The sequence below is a fragment of the Haliotis cracherodii genome, unplaced genomic scaffold (genome assembly GCF_022045235.1).
Source record: "Haliotis cracherodii isolate W230 unplaced genomic scaffold, xgHalCrac1.p SCAF_9, whole genome shotgun sequence".
Lineage (NCBI taxonomy): Eukaryota > Metazoa > Mollusca > Gastropoda > Lepetellida > Haliotidae > Haliotis > Haliotis cracherodii.
In genome coordinates this window covers 36,228,433-36,246,795 of record NW_027266343.1, presented here as the reverse complement: position 1 = coordinate 36,246,795, position 18,363 = coordinate 36,228,433, and positions in this window count along the sequence as shown.

Sequence of the window (18,363 nt, the reverse complement as noted above, 5' to 3'; positions counted from 1 at the left end):
CACACACACACACACACACACACGCGCGCGCGCGCGCTCACAGAGCGTGCTTGTACCGTGCTAAACTGCAGCATGGTATGTTTAGTGGGTTAGAACTATAGGACAGTCAGGACTTGTACTAACACGCGAATACACGTCGCTATGTAAGTGCAATAATCGTGGACGCGTTAAACCCCTTGTCACCCACTCACCTGTCTAATCAACAGGTAGAGCTTTATCATAATTAATACTGCCTCTATCAACTGGCGGTACTGTCTCACTGCTGTAATAAATGCATTGCCAGAACTACATCAATAATATGATAGTGTCTGAATTACCTGGCGGTAATATGTCATTGTTATAACTGCCTATATCAAGGGCCGGTATTATCACGTTCTTATAAAGCTGTATCAATTTATTGTGAGAACTATGACACTGTTGTGACTGTATCAGCTGGAGGTACTATCTCGATCACTGCTGCAAATCTGCGTCAGTAAGCTGTTAACTGGTACATGTGGTTCTCCATATACAAGACACAACGTTTTCGCAACGGATATTGTCAGTGGGGTGAGGTGAGGTGAAATAGGGTTTAACGTCGCGTCCAAGATTATTGCACTTATATAGCGACGTGCATGCACGTGTGTGTGTGTGTGTGTGTGTGTGTGGCTGCTTGTACTAGACCGGACTGATGCCGATTTATAGTGCAAGTTCACTGAGATACCAAGAGCCCCTTAAGGCCGATCACGATATGGCTGAAATATTGCCGATGTGACGTAAAGCATAAACTCACTCACTCACACCTTAAGGCCGAGTGCCAGACAGGGTAACAACAAATACCATCTTTTAACGTCTTTTGGTATGACGCGGCCGGGGATCGAACTCCAGACCTTCTGCTCTCCGGGCGGACGCTCTACCACTAGACCACAGAGGCGGTCTCAGTTGGGACAGTGAGTAAGCTGTTGGGTTTAACACCGCTTTTAACAGTATTACAGTTATATCACGGCGTATCAGCTTAATGTGGGAGGAAAGTCCGAAGTGTCAGGTCTCAGACGTTTACCACTTCGGTGAAACCCACGAGCACGGGTATGGTGCTGACTAACCTAGAAACATAATCGGGACGAACCGGTATTCGAACCCAAAATCATTGGTTTCTGGTGTGCGAATGGCCCTAGACGACAGGGCCACCCGTGCCCCCAGACAACAAAGAAAGTGTATCAGAGTTATACCATACTGATATTGCGTCAAATCAGCATGACACTAAGATTCTGATAAGATCTGGGTGGTAACAGCTGGGAGTAAAGGCGCCATATTTATCAATTTATTTTATTTGTTTATTTATTATATTCGAAATACCTATTTCGATTCAGTTCAACTTGTTAGTCATTTCAAAACGTCCAAAGGACTCCATGAATGTCACTGGAGATGACTTATTAATAGTGAGTTGGATTGACGCCGCAATAGTCTAGCAATATCACGGCGGGGGACACCAGAAATGAGCTGCACACACAGTACCCGGGGCTTCGGCGCGACAAGCGGACGCTTTAAACACAAGGCTAAAACACAGCCTGACTATTAAATAGGATCGGAGGGTTACAATGTATGAACTCGCTGATTGTGTCGTCGTGCCTCAATCGTTGTACATGCTGTCCCTTGATGGTTTACCGGGCCCAGGCTTGGTTCTAAACAGGCCACCGACATATAGCTGCAACACTGCGGCGTAAAACAACACTCAATCACTCACTATTTAATGCTGTTGGTAATCAGAGATTACTACACGAGTGTCTGTTGGATACCATTTATCTACGAGTTGTTTCAAAAGGCATCCATCGAGTGAGTCTGGTTTTGCGCCACTTTAAGCAAGATTCGAGCGATATCAGGGACACTAGTAATGGAACCCATGTGGGGAATAGAACCCGGGCCCTCAGCGTGACGGGCAAACGCTGTAACCACTAGGCTACCCCACCGCCCTAGGTATTTAACGAGCAAAATACGCTTGAAACAACGAGTTGTAAGATACACGGAATCTGACAGGCACGAGTGCATGTTTTGTCTGTTCTTATGATCACAATGGCGCATTAATATATAGCACGCTGGCCTACTGCTTACTACCTGTACCTAGTGTGACCCTCCACAAAAATAGTTTCCGACATATTTGTGGATTATCAAGGCGATGATGATGATGGTAATGCAAACTATACAAAACAAGAATATTTATTAACGTTCAAAAACCATAAAGTTTCGACACAGACGTAGGCACGTAGGCAATGTATTACAATCAGGAAAGTAGTCCGTCAAAATCTGACCATAGAGTAGCCAATCACGGCGTAGCCTCTTACGACAAGCATGGGTTCCTGAAAAACAATTCTATCCCGGACCTTCACGTGGTGATATAGTAAATGAGACATTAAGGCTTTAGCCTTAAACGCAGTTGTGTAATCGTTAAATGACTTTCTTGTTGGTTTAGAGCCCCAGTTTGCACCAATGTGTATAATTGCAGCAGGTTTTGAACGAACCAAGCTACACGGGGCAATGACTCGGTTGTAAGCCAGAAGTGAAGGTGCTGGTGAGAAGCAAGTGATGTAACGTGAAAGTCGGCGAGTTAAGTACTTTGAAGCACGCGCACTCCACGTGGAGAAAAGAGGCGGTTCTCCCCACACAAGACGAATGTACTCTCTTCACTAGTGCAAGTGCATTCTCCTTGTTCCACACTTTACACGAGAATGTCCGTGGTTTGGTGACATGACAGCTACACTCGTCTTGCTCACTGCAATTCCAGTACTATTAACGCCCTTCTACTCGCTCTTTCCAGTCTACTGCCGTGGGTTTCGCCACTGCTTGCTTCCAACCTCCGGTACAATCGGTTCTCTGACATATACTCTGCAAAAAAAGAAACGCAAAAGTGAGTTTAGATGTATATTTTATATATCAGATAAATAATCAACAGATGGTAATTGATTGTTCAAAATTGGCGCACATCATTGTCATTGACCCAGGTTCCATATGGCGCACATGGAACAGTAGATTTTCAAGGTGAAAGTGATCTGTTCTGAATATCTTGTATGGCCACCATTAGAGTCCAAAACTGACTGGCATTGTCGTCGCATGGAAACAATCAGATTCCGAATTGTGGCCTGGGGAATGTTCGCCCACTCTGCCTGCAATGCTTGTGCCAACTGTCGGAGGTTCTGTGGTTGTTGCTAGCGTGTTTGCAGTCGTTGATCCAGTGCATCCCATAAATGATCGATTGGGTTTAAATCTGGCAGGACCTGCATATTTTGATTCCTAAAAAAATTGCCGCGTGATGTCGGGCGTTGTCATGTTGGAAATTGTTGTATAATGGGAAGGACTTGTGGCCGAAGAATCTCACCCGTGGAACGTTGTGCCGTTAAATTTCCCAGGACTTGCACCAAGTCTATTCTACCAGTGTAGGAGATGGCTGCCCACATCATCACACTACCACCACCAATTCTGTACACTTCCTGTATGCAGTTTCGGGCATAACGTTCCCCGCGACGCCTGTAAACACGACGTCTCCCACCCGCACGGCGAAGCATCAAACGTGACTCTTCACGAAACCAAACCTGTCTCCATCGCAGTTGTGGCCATACTCTGTGGACTTGACACCATCGACGTCTGAGCTGAGGATGCAGGTGGGACAATATGACGCCTCGAACTGGAAGTCTAGCGCGAATAACTTCAACACGTAAACGGTTCCTCGCCGTCTGGGCTGATAACCTACGCAATCCCGGATTTACCGTAGATGTAGAGATGGCCGTGGTGGGTCTTTCGCGTAAGTGACGTACCCGTATGAATATATCCTGTGCTTTAGTGATTTTACTACTTTTGCGTGAGTTTCTTTTTGCAGAGTTTGTTTGTTTGTTGTTTAACGCCGCACTCAGCGATATTCCAGCTTTATGACGGCGGTCTGTAAATAACAATCCAGTGACTGACAACATGAGCATCGATCCACGCAATTGGGATCGATGACATGCACCAACCAAGTCAGAGAGCCTGACCACCGATCCCTTTAGTCGCCTCTTATTACAAGTACAGCCGCCTTTTACGGCAAGCATTGGTTGTATAATAACCATTTCTCCAGCGTAGTATCGACCAGTGAGATCGCAGCCAATCGACAGTCTCGCTGACTTGGTATGGCCTCGTATCCCAATTACGAGGATCGATGCTCTAAATGTCAATAACTAGATTGGTCTACTACTACTACTACTACTACTACTACTACTACTACTACTACTACTACTACTTCTACTTCTACTACTACTACTACAGCTGTTGCTGCTGCTACTACTACTAACGCCAATGCTAATGCTGTAACTACTATAACCACTGCTACTCCCAATACTACTGCTACTGCTGGTACTATTACTCCGACCACTACTTATAATAAAATATTAATAATTATAATACTATACTGCTACTCTTATAACTAGTACTTCTACTACTGCTACTATTACTAATACTACTAATACTACTACTACCACTACTGCCGTTGCTGTTGTTACTGCTACTGCTAGCACTACTTTAATTATTACTAAAAATAATACTGCTTCAACTACTGCTATTACTACTTTTGTTGTTGCTACTACTTTCACTAATGCTACTACTACTACTACTGCTACCACTTCTGCTACTAATACTAATACTACTGCTGCTGCTGTTACTACTTCTCCTACCACTACTACTGCTGCAACTACTACTACTACTGTTCCTACTGCGACTGCTGCCCTTACTAATACTGCTACTGCTACTCCTGCTGCTGCTACTACTACTACTACTACAACTACCACTGCTGTAACAACTATTACTACTTCTGCTGTTGCTACTATTTCCACTAATGCTGCTAGTAATGCTATTGCTACCACTACTACTGTTGCAACTACTTCTACTACTACTACTACTACTACTACTACTGCTGCTGCTACTGCTACTGCTGCAACTACTAATACTGCTACTTCTACTCCTGCTGCTGCTACTACTTCTACTACTACCACTGCTGCAACAACTATTACTACCTCCGCTGTTGCACTACTTCCACTAATGCTGCTACTAATGCTACTGCTACCACTACTACTGCTGCTACTACTTCTACCACTACTGCTGTTTCTACTACCACTACTACCCCTACTACTACTACTACCACTACTGTTACTAATACTAATACTACAGCTGCTGCTGCTGCTGCTACTTCTACACTACTGCTGCTACTACCACTGCTACTGCTACTGCAGGTTCTGCTAGTACTACTACTACTGCTGCTGCTGCTATTACTACTACTACTCCTACCACTACTTCTGTTACTACCACTACTACTACTACTGCTGCTGTTACTTCTACTACTACTACTACTCCTTCTCCTACCACTACTTCTGTTACTACCACTACTACTACTACTGCTGCTGTTACTTCTACTACTACTACTACTCCTTCTCCTACCACTGCTGCTACTACCATAACTACTACCGCTACTGCTGCTGCTACTACTACTACTACTCCTACCACTACTGCTGCTACTTCTACTACTGCTACTCCTACTTCTACTGCTACTGCTTCTAATACTACGGCTGCTACTACTACTTCTCCTACCACTACTTCTGCTACTACCATTACTACCACTACTGCTGCTACTTCTACTACTACTACTCCTACCACTACTTCTGCTACTACCACTACTGCTGCTACTACTACTACTACTTCTACTCCTACTTTTACTGTTACTGCTTCTGATACTACGGTTGCTACCACTACTACTCCTACCACTACTGCTGCTGCTACTACTACTTCTACAACTGATGTCATCACTACTGCCACTACTCCTCCTCCTACTACTACTACTACTGCTGCTGCTGCTGCTGCTGCTACTACTTCTACTCTCGCAATGTCCAGTCCACTGCCGTTGGTTTCGCCACTGCTTACTTCCAACCACCCGTACTTTTTCTTTGTCTTGATATGAGCAATCAGTTTTCTGATATAATAACCATTCCACCAATGTAGTATCGACCAGTGAAATCGCAGCCAATGTTTGATGGCTTTAACGGCCTGCCGTCTTGACGGCGTTGTCAGAAGTCTTACGAATACCGCATCCCCGATGCTTGGTAACTGTAATAATCCGCAAAAGGAAACTCTATATCAGTCATGTTAAATACAATATCTTAATGTACTAGCTGTATCAATGTCAAAGCGTTACTATAGCTACCCGTGTTCTGTACAACACAACAGAGTATTAAATGAACCAATTTAACTAAACTGATACCGTTGCCAAACACCCTCTGCCCCCAGCGTCTCGATGCAATACATGGTAGTACTACACGTCTCCTACCCTGCACCAGTGCAAGAAGGTAGCCGTTAAATGGGTAACACGTTCAACTGTAGCGCTGTACTAGCAACCACAAAAGAGCAAATTGGCTAACTTTGAGTAGGGTTTATGTTGGCCCTGTCTCCCCTTGTGGCGTGTTCATGAGGTATCCACAGAGTGATACACTTGACGGTTTAATGTTAATCCGTGTGCGGATATTGCAACAGCGTTTATAATATCGATCAGGGTATAACGGCGAGCTCAGTCGCCCAACCCTGGGAAGGCCTCCGAGATCAATGGAGCAATCCTACTTAAAGTCATGATATAGATTTCTACAAAACAGCTCAATTATTAATCAACAAACAGTTTAGACGGAACATGATGTTTCGCTAAGAAATTACCCTCGGCTGTGTAGATACTGAGTAAAATATTTGTACTTTACGTACGTGTTATTTAGTGTGTTCGACTCCCATTCAGGACTCGATTACGGTACTTGGTTTATCAGCACCATATGGGTGTTGGTTTCAAGGGCAGCATCACTTTGTCTAAAGCAACATAAACCACCCCCCTCTTTTATTCGCTGTTGACCGCCTCCGTGGTCTAATGCTAGAGCGTCCGCCGGAGAGCGGAAGGTCCGGGGTTCGATCCCCGCCCGCGTCATACCAAAAGACGTTAAAAGATGGTATTTGTTGTTACCCTGTCTGTCGCTCGGCATTAAGGGACTAAAACAAGGACTGGTCGGCTCAGAGTCAGTATACTGTGTCTGAGTTGGGTATTCATGTTAAACTGCGGCATGATATCTCAGTGAGCTAGCGCTATACATCGGCATTAGTCCGGACCAGTACAAGCAGCCACACACACACGCATACACGTACATGCACGTCGCTATATAAGTGCAATAATCTTGGACGGGACGTTAAACCCCATTTCACCTCACCTTTAGTCGCGGTTTCTTCCCTTCAAAAAGGAATGGTTGGGTAACTCTCTTACTTTCTACCAGATCAACACGTTTTGGCAATGTATAGCTGGTGGACACATGTTTTTGGATTGTACATATAGATGTAATGACGTGTCAGCTTGTAGAATAAATGGCATCCCTTGTTATATAAGTATTATATTGTTTGTGACTCCTCATGGGAAACCGAAAGCCAAGTGATTGTTGTTGTTTGGTTGCCAGACATCATGGCTATGAGTTTGAATCCCATGGTTATTCTTCTTTTCATGTTAAAACAGTTGATGAGTTACACAAAACAAGCTATACTACCAGTTCAATTTCACCTTGGAAGCAGAAAGAATGGAATCTGCAATCCTTGCTATCAGGAAGTTCTGTCTTGCAGTGAACTTTAAAGATGACAATTGTGAATGTGGGACTGTGTGATATGGGTTCAGGGCCCCTGTGAACAATATATCAGTTATATCACAGGCTGCAAGGGGAGGTGGGGTAGCCTAGTGGTTAACGTGTTCCATCGTCCCGCCGAAGGTCCAGGTTCGATTCCCCACATGGGTACAATGTGTGCGGCCTATTATCCTGGTCTCCCGCCGTGATATTGCTGGAATAGTGCTAAAAGCGCTGTATAAACATTAATCCCTAACTCACTGACTACGTTTAGAAAAGTATTGATGTCTGTCCACTGAAACTCGGCTAACATTTAGGAATGTGAATCATACAACATTCTGGATATGTTCGTGTGGGGATATGCACGCGACTTTATTTCTCTTAAAGTGAAATTCCCAAATGAGGCACTTATGTCTCCCATATGTGCCTGCATTGTATCTGCGAATGTTGTCATGTTTTGCGCATGTCTTCTTGTGTGTCTGCATATTTCTGGCGAGTGTGTTTACATGTGTCTTAATATGTCTCACGGATGTGTCTACATGTGTGTCTTGACATGTCTCACGCATGTGTCTTCATGTTTGTCTTTATGTGTCTCACGCATGTGTCTATATGTGTGTCTTTATGTGTCTTAAGCATGTGTTTACATGTGTCTTTATTTGTCTCACGCATGTGTCTATATGTGTCTTGATGTGTCTCGCGCATGTGTCTTTATGTGTCTTACGCATGTGTCTATGTTTGTCTTTACGTGTCTTAAGCATGTGTTTACATGTGTCTTTATGTGTCTCACGCATGAGTCTACATGTGTCTTGATGTGTCTCGTGCATGTGTCTACATGTGTGTCTTTATGTGTCTTACGCATGTATCTACATGTGTGTCTTTATGTGTCTCACGCATGTGTCTTTATGTGTCTCACGCATGTGTCTACATGTGTGTCTTTATGTGTCTCACGCATGTGTTTACATGTGTGTCTGCATGTGTAGTCATATGTCTCGCGCCATATTTCTGCATCTGTGTCTTCATAGATGTATCACAGTGTCTGCAGGTGTGTCTAAAAAATGTCTATGTAACGGCATGCGTGTACAATTACGTGAGACGTGCATCTACAAGTGCCTGCGATTGTGCCGCCACCTGCAAGTCAATGAGTGCCTGTTTAGGTATCATCTCATTAGTTACACGTCCCACTTGTCAAACACCTTAAACAACATAGGTCATGGCTGAATGCCCTGACTGGTCTACCCTATGTTACCTAAGTATTAAAATGGACTGATCCGGGAAAAGTTGAAAAGTGTACTTGTACTTTATAAACTTTAAGTACTTATATAAGATAATGTAGAAAAGTAAACTTGTATAATAATTTTAGAAACTGGGAAATCAATCTGGGGCATCTCTCGATTCTCTGGATAACTTCAATGAAGCGGTAGATGATCGGATGGTCGTGGGTTAGTTCTCGATTGAGTCGACTGGGAAATCGCTCAATATCGTTGTTGGTGCGCGGTCCTGTTGTCTGGTGAAGGTTCCAACGATGAAGGGGAAATCTGGCTTCGAAGTCAACCCAGTTCATCACTATATAGTCATTGAAGCCCTCAGCACGGGGAACTTCAGGAGTCTCATCCATGGCGTCACATGGGAATCTTCTTTGTAGGGGACAGCTAAGCCAAAAACCTGTGTCTTCCTCCACACTGTTTGGCTGAAGTGGAAGTAGCAGCCCTTCACTTCAGCAGCTGGAAATTGCAACTGGTTCAAAGTCGGTCTGGAGAAGGTTCTCGCTTGAGTCTCTCATGGCAGACTGAAGAGTCACTTTTATGTTACCATCTGGCGATCTGGTAACAGGATAAATACAAGAGGATAGTTGACAGCACCACGTCTGGCATACGCCTGTTTATGGTGGCAGACACATCAGCCTATATATGTATTTGTGACTGCCCGTGTGCATGTGCATGTGTGTGTGTGTGTGCGTGCGTGTGTGTGTGTGCGTGTGTCTGTGTGTCTGTGTGTGTGTCTGTGTGTCTGTGTGTGTGTCTGTGTGTCTGTGTACGTCCCCTTGTAGTCCTGTATCCGAGGTTGAGGTAACTGCCGTTCTGTGTATAGACATGGCGAGAGCACGTGATGTCTATTTCTCACGTGACAGTGTCTAGTTCTTCCTCAGGTTCTATTTTTCTCATTATTCCGCCACATCAACAGTCCGATATGTTCTGTCATCTTAATAAAGATTGTCATTCGTTTTTTGCATTCATAGTCGAACCGTCCTCATCACTAAACGTTAACTTTACACGTCACGTCAAGGTCAAGGCAAGTAGTGACAAATGTGTTTTATTGTCTTATTTGTTTTATTGTCTTATTGATTTCCTCCCTTAACGGAGAAATTCCAGAAAACTTCGTACTTTAATCACATTCTGTCTCAAGTTGAGAATAAACTACAATGAAATTCCTTTTTTCAGCAAAGTCTGCAACACTGTGTTAAGCGTCTCTTATCATGCTAGCAACTGGCTGTTTGCTACATAATGATTTCGAATTTGTCTTTTTCCAGCTCTCTGCACCGCACAGTCTGGAGCATAAATTCTATTATCTTCTAACCTAATTTGTGTACAATAAGAAACGTTTTTGTTTTTGTATCCCAAAATTATATGCCCCATCGTTCAATTCCGAAAAGAAAACTTTTCCAAACCTAAGAGCAGTCTCCCAGGGTGGCCACGACCAATATAAAAACTAGGCCCTCACCAGCCACTGATGCCCTGTTGGCGGGTAAAAGCGCCGGGGCTGAGTGTTCTTACTGGCTTGAGTCTAGCAGCTCAACGCTAATGAGGCATGGCTTGATCATATAACTCACTCTATCCGCAGGAGATCATAAAGTCGGATTTGTTCACCATGAGTGCGCTCTACATTACAAACAAATAAATCACAACTGTTTATTGCATCAGTTGTCGAAGCTCGAGGACAAACAGTTAGAGGTTTCACGTTCTGTGCAGCCAGGGAGAGGAGATGCTCCACGTGTTGCGGAGTCGGATCCGATTGTGGAGATTGAAGTGTGTACTTAAAACTGCGGATAATTGATTTGGGTTGAATTATGATTAATCAACCAAACGTTTTTGATATATATTTGATTTTTATTGATTTTATTGCAAAACTTGATCAAATATCATTGAGTTCGCTGTGACATTTAAATATCTGGGGTTCTCAAGTAAAAGGCAGGTTCGCAGTGAACTGAATAAATCTAAAAGTTTTATTGTGAATACTTTGTGCCTAAAGCTGCAGGGTGTACGAACAAAATGTATTGTAATTGCGACATACCCCGGGTAGTACATGTCTGCATCCTTCAACAATACGCTAATAACAATAATAATATTTTTTATTGTTTAACAATGATTGTAGCTGTGCTAAATTGTTTATGTTAGGATTCGGTAGACGCTCATTGCATTGTTTGGACAGTGATCAGTCGTCAGGAAGATACTATATGTAGATGCTAGTGTGGTGTGTAAACTTCTTTTCTTTTTTTAAAACTTTTTTTTGGGTGTGTAAACTTCCGGTCCGGTATACCGCGGACGGTAATAGTATGTTATGGAAAGTTTTTTAATGTTCTAGTACCGTTAGACTGGTGAGGGCACTGTATAGAAATTTCCAGTAGCTTGTTAACATGTATATATAGTTGGACAAGATCTCTCACACATTTTCATCACATTGGAACCAGCTTTCATGTGAGGATCGCTCATCATCCTTGATTCCTTGCCTATCCCATTTCCGAAGCTTGACCACTGTCGCCGCTGGGTGAATATTCATTATTATCACTGATATTTGTTATCACCGCCTTAAAAAAAATTATTTGATACTGACTATTGCCATCATATTAGTTAATTTATGTAATACATTTGTTCATTGTATACCACGCGTTGGTTGTTTGTTGGTTTCACACTAGGTTCTTTTACGTACAGGTTTCTGGGTTAACATATTGTTTTAATTTGGAAATCGATACATAACAACGTACTTGTCAAATATGACATATACGCTAAAACCTACTGGGTGGTCGAAATGGCGGTGGTCAGTTAATCAGTGTGCATTCCATTTGAAGAGTGTTTCGCTCATTTACGTTCCCTAACCGCTACAGCCGCTATGGTTAGGGGAGTGTGAGTCATTCACCATGAATACCAATAGTTCAACCTTTAACAGTCTTGATTGGAATATGAAAACTCGCGATTGTGTATGGCACTTCGGGGAGTCCTAGGGAGAATTAACGAATGAATAAAACATAGGCACTCATTAGAAATGGCATACAATTATTTATTTTTAATTTGACATGTCAGGGAACAGACACACGCTTTGATAAGTCTGTGTGTTTGTTTGTTAAACACCGCACACTTCGATGACATGCATCAACCTAGACAGCGAGCCTGACCACCCGATCCCGTTACGACAAGCATGGGTTGCTGAGGACCTATTCTACCCCGGATCTTCACGGGTCCATAATAGTAGGTCCTAGGACAGACTAATCGTTATATGACGTCTAATGTTCTTTAAGACAGACAAACCGTTGTGTACCACCTTGATAAGTACCAGAAGAGACAAACCACTTAAAGAGGAAGTGTACACGCAAAAATCACTTTCTTTTTTATTTTAAACAAAACGCAATTTTAGAATTGGTTAGTATCAGTGTTTGAAAATATACACTCATTTTTCTCACAGTCAATGTAGCGAGCTCACAATAAGTGTGAAAATGTCATACTGTTATGAGGCCTTCGTTTTCCGAGCTAAACAGGCCTGAGTTATCCCCCTTAGATTATGACGTAATTGGTGCCAATTTAACTGGGTCCCTGTCTTGTCACAACGCAAAAGATATCAAGTACCAGTTTATGGTGAGACAACATGGCATCCGATACCTTGCCTGGTCTGAAGAAGTTCCTTGACCCTTCAAGAAATCGCAAAACCATACGATTTTGAACCAAAACGAGCAAGCTTCGCGGTATGGAAACGATGAAAATCTAGTGGAAACAAGAGAAGACCCACATCACCTAATTGTTTTGCCTCCGAAACTACTAGGTAAATACTTGAAAAAGTACAAGTAAAATAGGTTTATTTTCGTGTGAACTTGCCCTTTAAAGCTTTGAGAAGTCCAAAGACAGAACAGCCAGTGTCGAACACTTCTAGACGTTTTGCGATAGAAAAAACGTTAGATCTACACCGGGGCTGCTGTGAATCTATATTGTATTAGGAGGATGTCTGGAGCAGGTCGACATCAATTCGATAATGTCCGACTATGTCCTATCAAGCCAATAAAGACAGATTAGCTCTTGGTACATTAAGTACTATCAAATATGTACATATAATCACACTATTGGGTGTAATATGTTGATTTTGTAGCTCAGACGAAATGATTCCACAATTACATAGCCTGGGCGCCAAACGTGGTGAGCCGGTGAAACGGCGCCATTCGGTCAAAGGGAAAAAACTCGTATTGTTCCAAAAGAAATGTTAACATGATTGTGACTAAAGATTAAACGAAGCGCCAATAAAATATTCCACAGGCTGATACACAAAGATTATCCAGAATTCCAGCGTATCAGGAATTTGTAAGATGTTTTTAAATATTCAACTCTGCCAACTCCGATCTTGACGCTTGTTTCACACAGTTCTCGAAATTAATCCGGTTAATTTGACAAAAATAAGCGAACGGCACATGATATACATAACTCACGTTATAGAAGACAACTATTGTCCGCAACAAATGCTACGTGCAACATTGTGCTTTGTTTGTCTGTCTATTTGCATGTTTCTTGGCTTAACGCCACAGTCGGCAATATTCCAGCTACATGTATATGGCGGTCTGTAAATAAGCGAGTCTGGACCTGACTATGCAGTGATTGGCATCATGCGTATGGATCTACGCAATTGAGAAATGTACCGTCACATGTTAGTAACTGTTTATTGTGTAATGCCACAATCGGCAATATTCCAGCTGTACGACGATGGCTTGTAACCAATTGTGTCCGGACAAGATAATCCAGTGATTGATATTATATGCATCGACCCACGACGCTGGGGCATGAAGTATCAGCTCGTTGGGTCCCAAAGCTTTCTGACATCTGATCAAAAACGCACCAGGCAAAACGTGTGTTGTGATAATCTAGCTCTGTTTGAAGCGGATCCAGAAAGACAACAATTTGCGATTATGGATAAAACATTGGTTCACGACTTCCAGGCAAAAATCAACGTAGTGGAAGCATTTGGAACTGTCACAATCAAAGAGGACAAAAACTGTACAATCAGCAGGAAATGTTTTGGCCCTGTGTTCTGGGATGCCGAATGTGGCATCAAGGTGGAGATTTTCCAAAAGGTGAGGTGAGGTTTAATGGTTGAATGGGGTTTAACGTCGCATCAAGGATTATTAGTGTGTGTGTGTGTGTGTGTGTGTGTGTGTGTGTGTGTGTGTGTGGCTGCTTGTACTAGTCCGGACTAATGTCGATTTTATAGTGCTAGCCTACTGAGATACCATGCCGCAGTTTAACATGAATACCCCACTCAGACACAGTATACTGACACCGAGCCCACCAGTCCTTGTTTTAGCCCCTTAATGCCGAGCGCCAGACAGGGTAACAACAAGTACTATATTTTAACGTCTTTTGGTATGACGCGGCCGGGGATCGAACCCCTGATCTTCCGCTTCTCCGGGCGGACGCTCACCACTAGGCCACGGAGTCGGTCTCTTCCAAAAGGCCAGACAAGAAACGTAGCATAACATGCTGCAGTCGTGAGGCAACTACGGGATGAAATTAAGGCTGCGAGACGTGGGGAGATGAGAAACGGTGTGCTCTTCAATCAAGACAGTGCTAAAATCAGTCATTGCCATGGCAACAATCCACGTGTGTAGCTTAGAACTCCTTCAGCCTCCACCTTCTGCTCATGATCCGATCTGTTTCCTTTGGTATATCAATAAGAATTTCAGCACATAATGGCAAAATCAAAACACGGAAATATTGCTATGAAGTTTAACCAACTTCGGGTACATCGACAGGGATGAAACTACCATTGTTGCAGAAAAGCAAATGTTTACCCCTAAACAAGCATAATTATTTTATAAGTGAACCTCAATTTACCATCTATGCAGTAAATTATTAATTCAAACGCTACTCGGTTGAACATAATATTTATTGTCTAACTTGAAAATCGGAATCTTGACACAATAATAAATAATAAATAAATTACTGATAATTGCAAATAAAATCTAACATAAATGGTCCCCAAATGCAGGAAATAGCGCTTAAGAGGATTTAATTTTTTTAAAAGTCTGGGGGCCGCCCAAACCCGGCCAATTCACGCCCTCTTAACAATGCTTTTGCTTACACTTCAAATTAGCCTAGTTGCTCCACTTATGGATCATCTGTCGTCATAATGGTCAAATAGCCAGTTCCCCTTCACCGAGATACCCACCTAAACTAAGAGACCTAAATAAGAGATACCAGTGAAACTGACTCATCTGTTTATATTTATATCTATTCATAAAGAGTGACAATCAAGTATCCACCATCTTCCCTAGGCAAGAGACTTTAAAAGTCCAGTTTCCACCCTTGCCGAACTAGGCTGGAATTACTAGGCTCGATCGTAGCGCCACAAGTGGCTATTACCAGTTATGTCCCTTCTAAGCCTCTCCTATGGACCAATTAGATTCCACCTCGCGCATCACTTGCGTTTGCTTCACACAAAATGGTGGCGCCGAGTCAGGACGATCTGATCGATAATCAAGATCTATATTGTGATAAAACGGGTCTTACATCGCGAAATGCATCAAATCACGTGAGCACCTTGATTAAAAACATGAAAAGATGTGGAAAATATCTGCTGACAACGAGTTGGCGGTGCACAAGCTTTGCAAATCCTGCAATCGACCGAAATCTGCACGAGAGTTTACGAACCGGATTTCGATTTCGGTGCGCGATTTTGATTGGACTATGCATAGACTCGTTAGTCTAGCCAAAATGTAACTCCATAATACCAGCCTAGTTCGGCAAGGGTGGAAACTGGACTTTAATAGTCAGTTAACTCTCTTGCCTCGGGAAGATGAGTATCCACAAATCTGTATGACTAAAGGGATGTCTTCAATTTTCCAAAAGCCAACTTTCCCTTTATGTCGAGCAATATCCATGCATCTCCTGTGTTTGATGTCTACATTTCACAACTTATCAGGAACAATCGAGCATGCTGTTCCCACGAAAGTTTCAGAGGGTCATACCACACTTGGTCAAAAGTTGTTTATTCAGGGTTATGTACAACATCCAATACTTTAACGCTTTGTGGTAGACATGTGGAGGGTATTTGCAGATTTGATGCATCAGTGACCAAAATGTCCAATGCAATTCCCTATTTTGACTTGTACCAATGTTCCCATGCTTTTGGCAGGTGAATAGGTCACATGCCTTTTCATGTGTTTGTGATGGATCAAAATAGTTGCGCAGAATACTTACTTTTTTTGCGAACACCTGGTATTATTACTAAATGATAGTGATTCATAAACACATGCTTATTATATAGTCAGAATCGTACACTCCAGTGATTGATATTGTAAGCAGCGATCCACGCCGTGAGGATATAGTGACACGCAATCAAATTTACCAAGGACGGCCACCCATTCCATTTGGTCCCCTCTTACGACCAGCATAGGTTGCTGGGGACCTATTCTAACCCAAATGCAGGCTCATATCCATTGTCAGGTATGTGGTAGATTTCTGATGAGACACCATAAGGGTGTCTCTCATAGGGTTGGCTGGTTGTTTTGTTGTTTAACGCCGCACTCAGCAATATTCCAGCTATATGAAGGTGGTCTGTAAATAATCATGTCTGGACCAGACAATCCAGTGATTGATATCATGAGCATCGATCCACACAAATTGGGATCGATGACATTCATCAACCAAGTCAGCGAGCCTGACCACCCGATCCCGTTAGTCGCCTCTTACGACAAGCACAGTCGCCTTTAACGGCAAGCATAGGTTGCTGAAGAGCTATTCTACCTCGGATATTCACGGGTCTCTCTCATAGGGACGTACATGAGTATTTAAATAGATGTATTTGCATAGGCTGAGAGACGTTACCTATAATACAGAACAGATTGGTGAACAGCCTGATCTACCTGAATATTAGATGGATTTGCCATCTGTTTTGTAGCGGTTTTGCATGCCATTTCTTGAACACTGGATTGTGAGATCACAATTATCTTCAGATGCTGAAGTGTGTACCTCGCCTGTCTGTGATGAATTGGTTATGTAGTTCGGTTAACAGTCACGATGTAGTTTAAATGAGCGTTGTATATCATCTGTGTAGTCTACCTAGTTAAATCTAGTCCAAGACCCAACAATTCTCTGCACCGTCCCTTTGAGTGAGTGAGTATGGTTTTACGCCGCTTTTAGCAATATTCCAGCAATATCACGGCGGGGGACACCAGAAATGGGCTTCACACATTGTACCCATGTCGGGAATCGAACCCGGGCGTGACGAGCGAACGCTTTAACCACTAGGCTACCCGACCCCCCGACCGTCCCTTTGAAGTGACAGGATCTGTTGAACATGGGTTGAAATCAAATTTGCTCAAGCAAACTAGATTTAAATTTAGGGTACCGTTTTAATTATCCCTTTGGATTTTCCTCCCACTTAAGATAGCAGTCTGTGAGTGAATGAGAATGGTTTTATGCCACTTTCAGCAATATTCCAGCAATATAACAGATATTGCACAGTGTACCCATGGGAATCGAACCAAGGTCTTCATGACGAGCGAAAACTTCAACCACTAGGCTACCCCACTGCCTGTGATGTAACTGAGACACTGTTTATAGGGGCCCGGAACCCATATCACACAGTCCCAGTCAAAATTGTCATCTTTTGAAGTTCACTATAAGACAGAAGTTTCTGGACGCAAGGATTGAAGACCCACTTCTTTCAGCTTCCAAGGTTTAGTGGAACTGGTAGAACAGCTCGTTTTGTTTAACTCAGCAACTGTTTTAACATGTAAAGAAGAGTGAGTGAGTGAGTATGGTTTTACGCCGCTTTTAGCAATGTTCCAGCAATATCATGGCGGGGGACACCAGAAATGGGCTTCACACATTGTACCTATGTCGGGAATCGAACCCAGGTCTTCGGCGTGAAGAACGAACGCTTTAACCACTAGGCTACCCGACCGCCCCTCATGAAATGAAGAATATTCATGGGATTCAAACGCATGAGGTCTGGCAACCAAGAAACAGCAATCACTTGACTTTCAGTTCCCCATTAGGTGAGTGGGTATGGTTTTACGTCACTTTTAACAATATTCCAGCAATATCACGACGGGGACACCGGAAAATGGGCATCACACATAGTACCCATGTGGGGAATCAACCCGGGTCTTCAGCGTGACGAGCGAACACTTTAACCACTAGGCCACTCCACTGCCCCTGCCCATTAGGTTGTTGTTGTTGTTGGTGGTGGTGGTGGTTTGTTGTTTAACGCCGCACTCAGCAATATTCCAGCTATATGACGGCTGTCTGTAAATATTCGAGTGTGGACCAGATAATCCAGTGATTAATATCATCAATTGGGATCGATGAGATGCATCAACCAAGTCAGCGAGCATGACCACCCGATCCCGTTTGTCGTCTTTTACAACAAGCATGGTCACCTTTTACGGCAAGCATGGGTTGCTGAAGACCTATTCTACCCCGGAATCTTCATGGGTCGTTTTATGGAGGAAATACATACACATCTAGAAAAGTGTAACACGGTG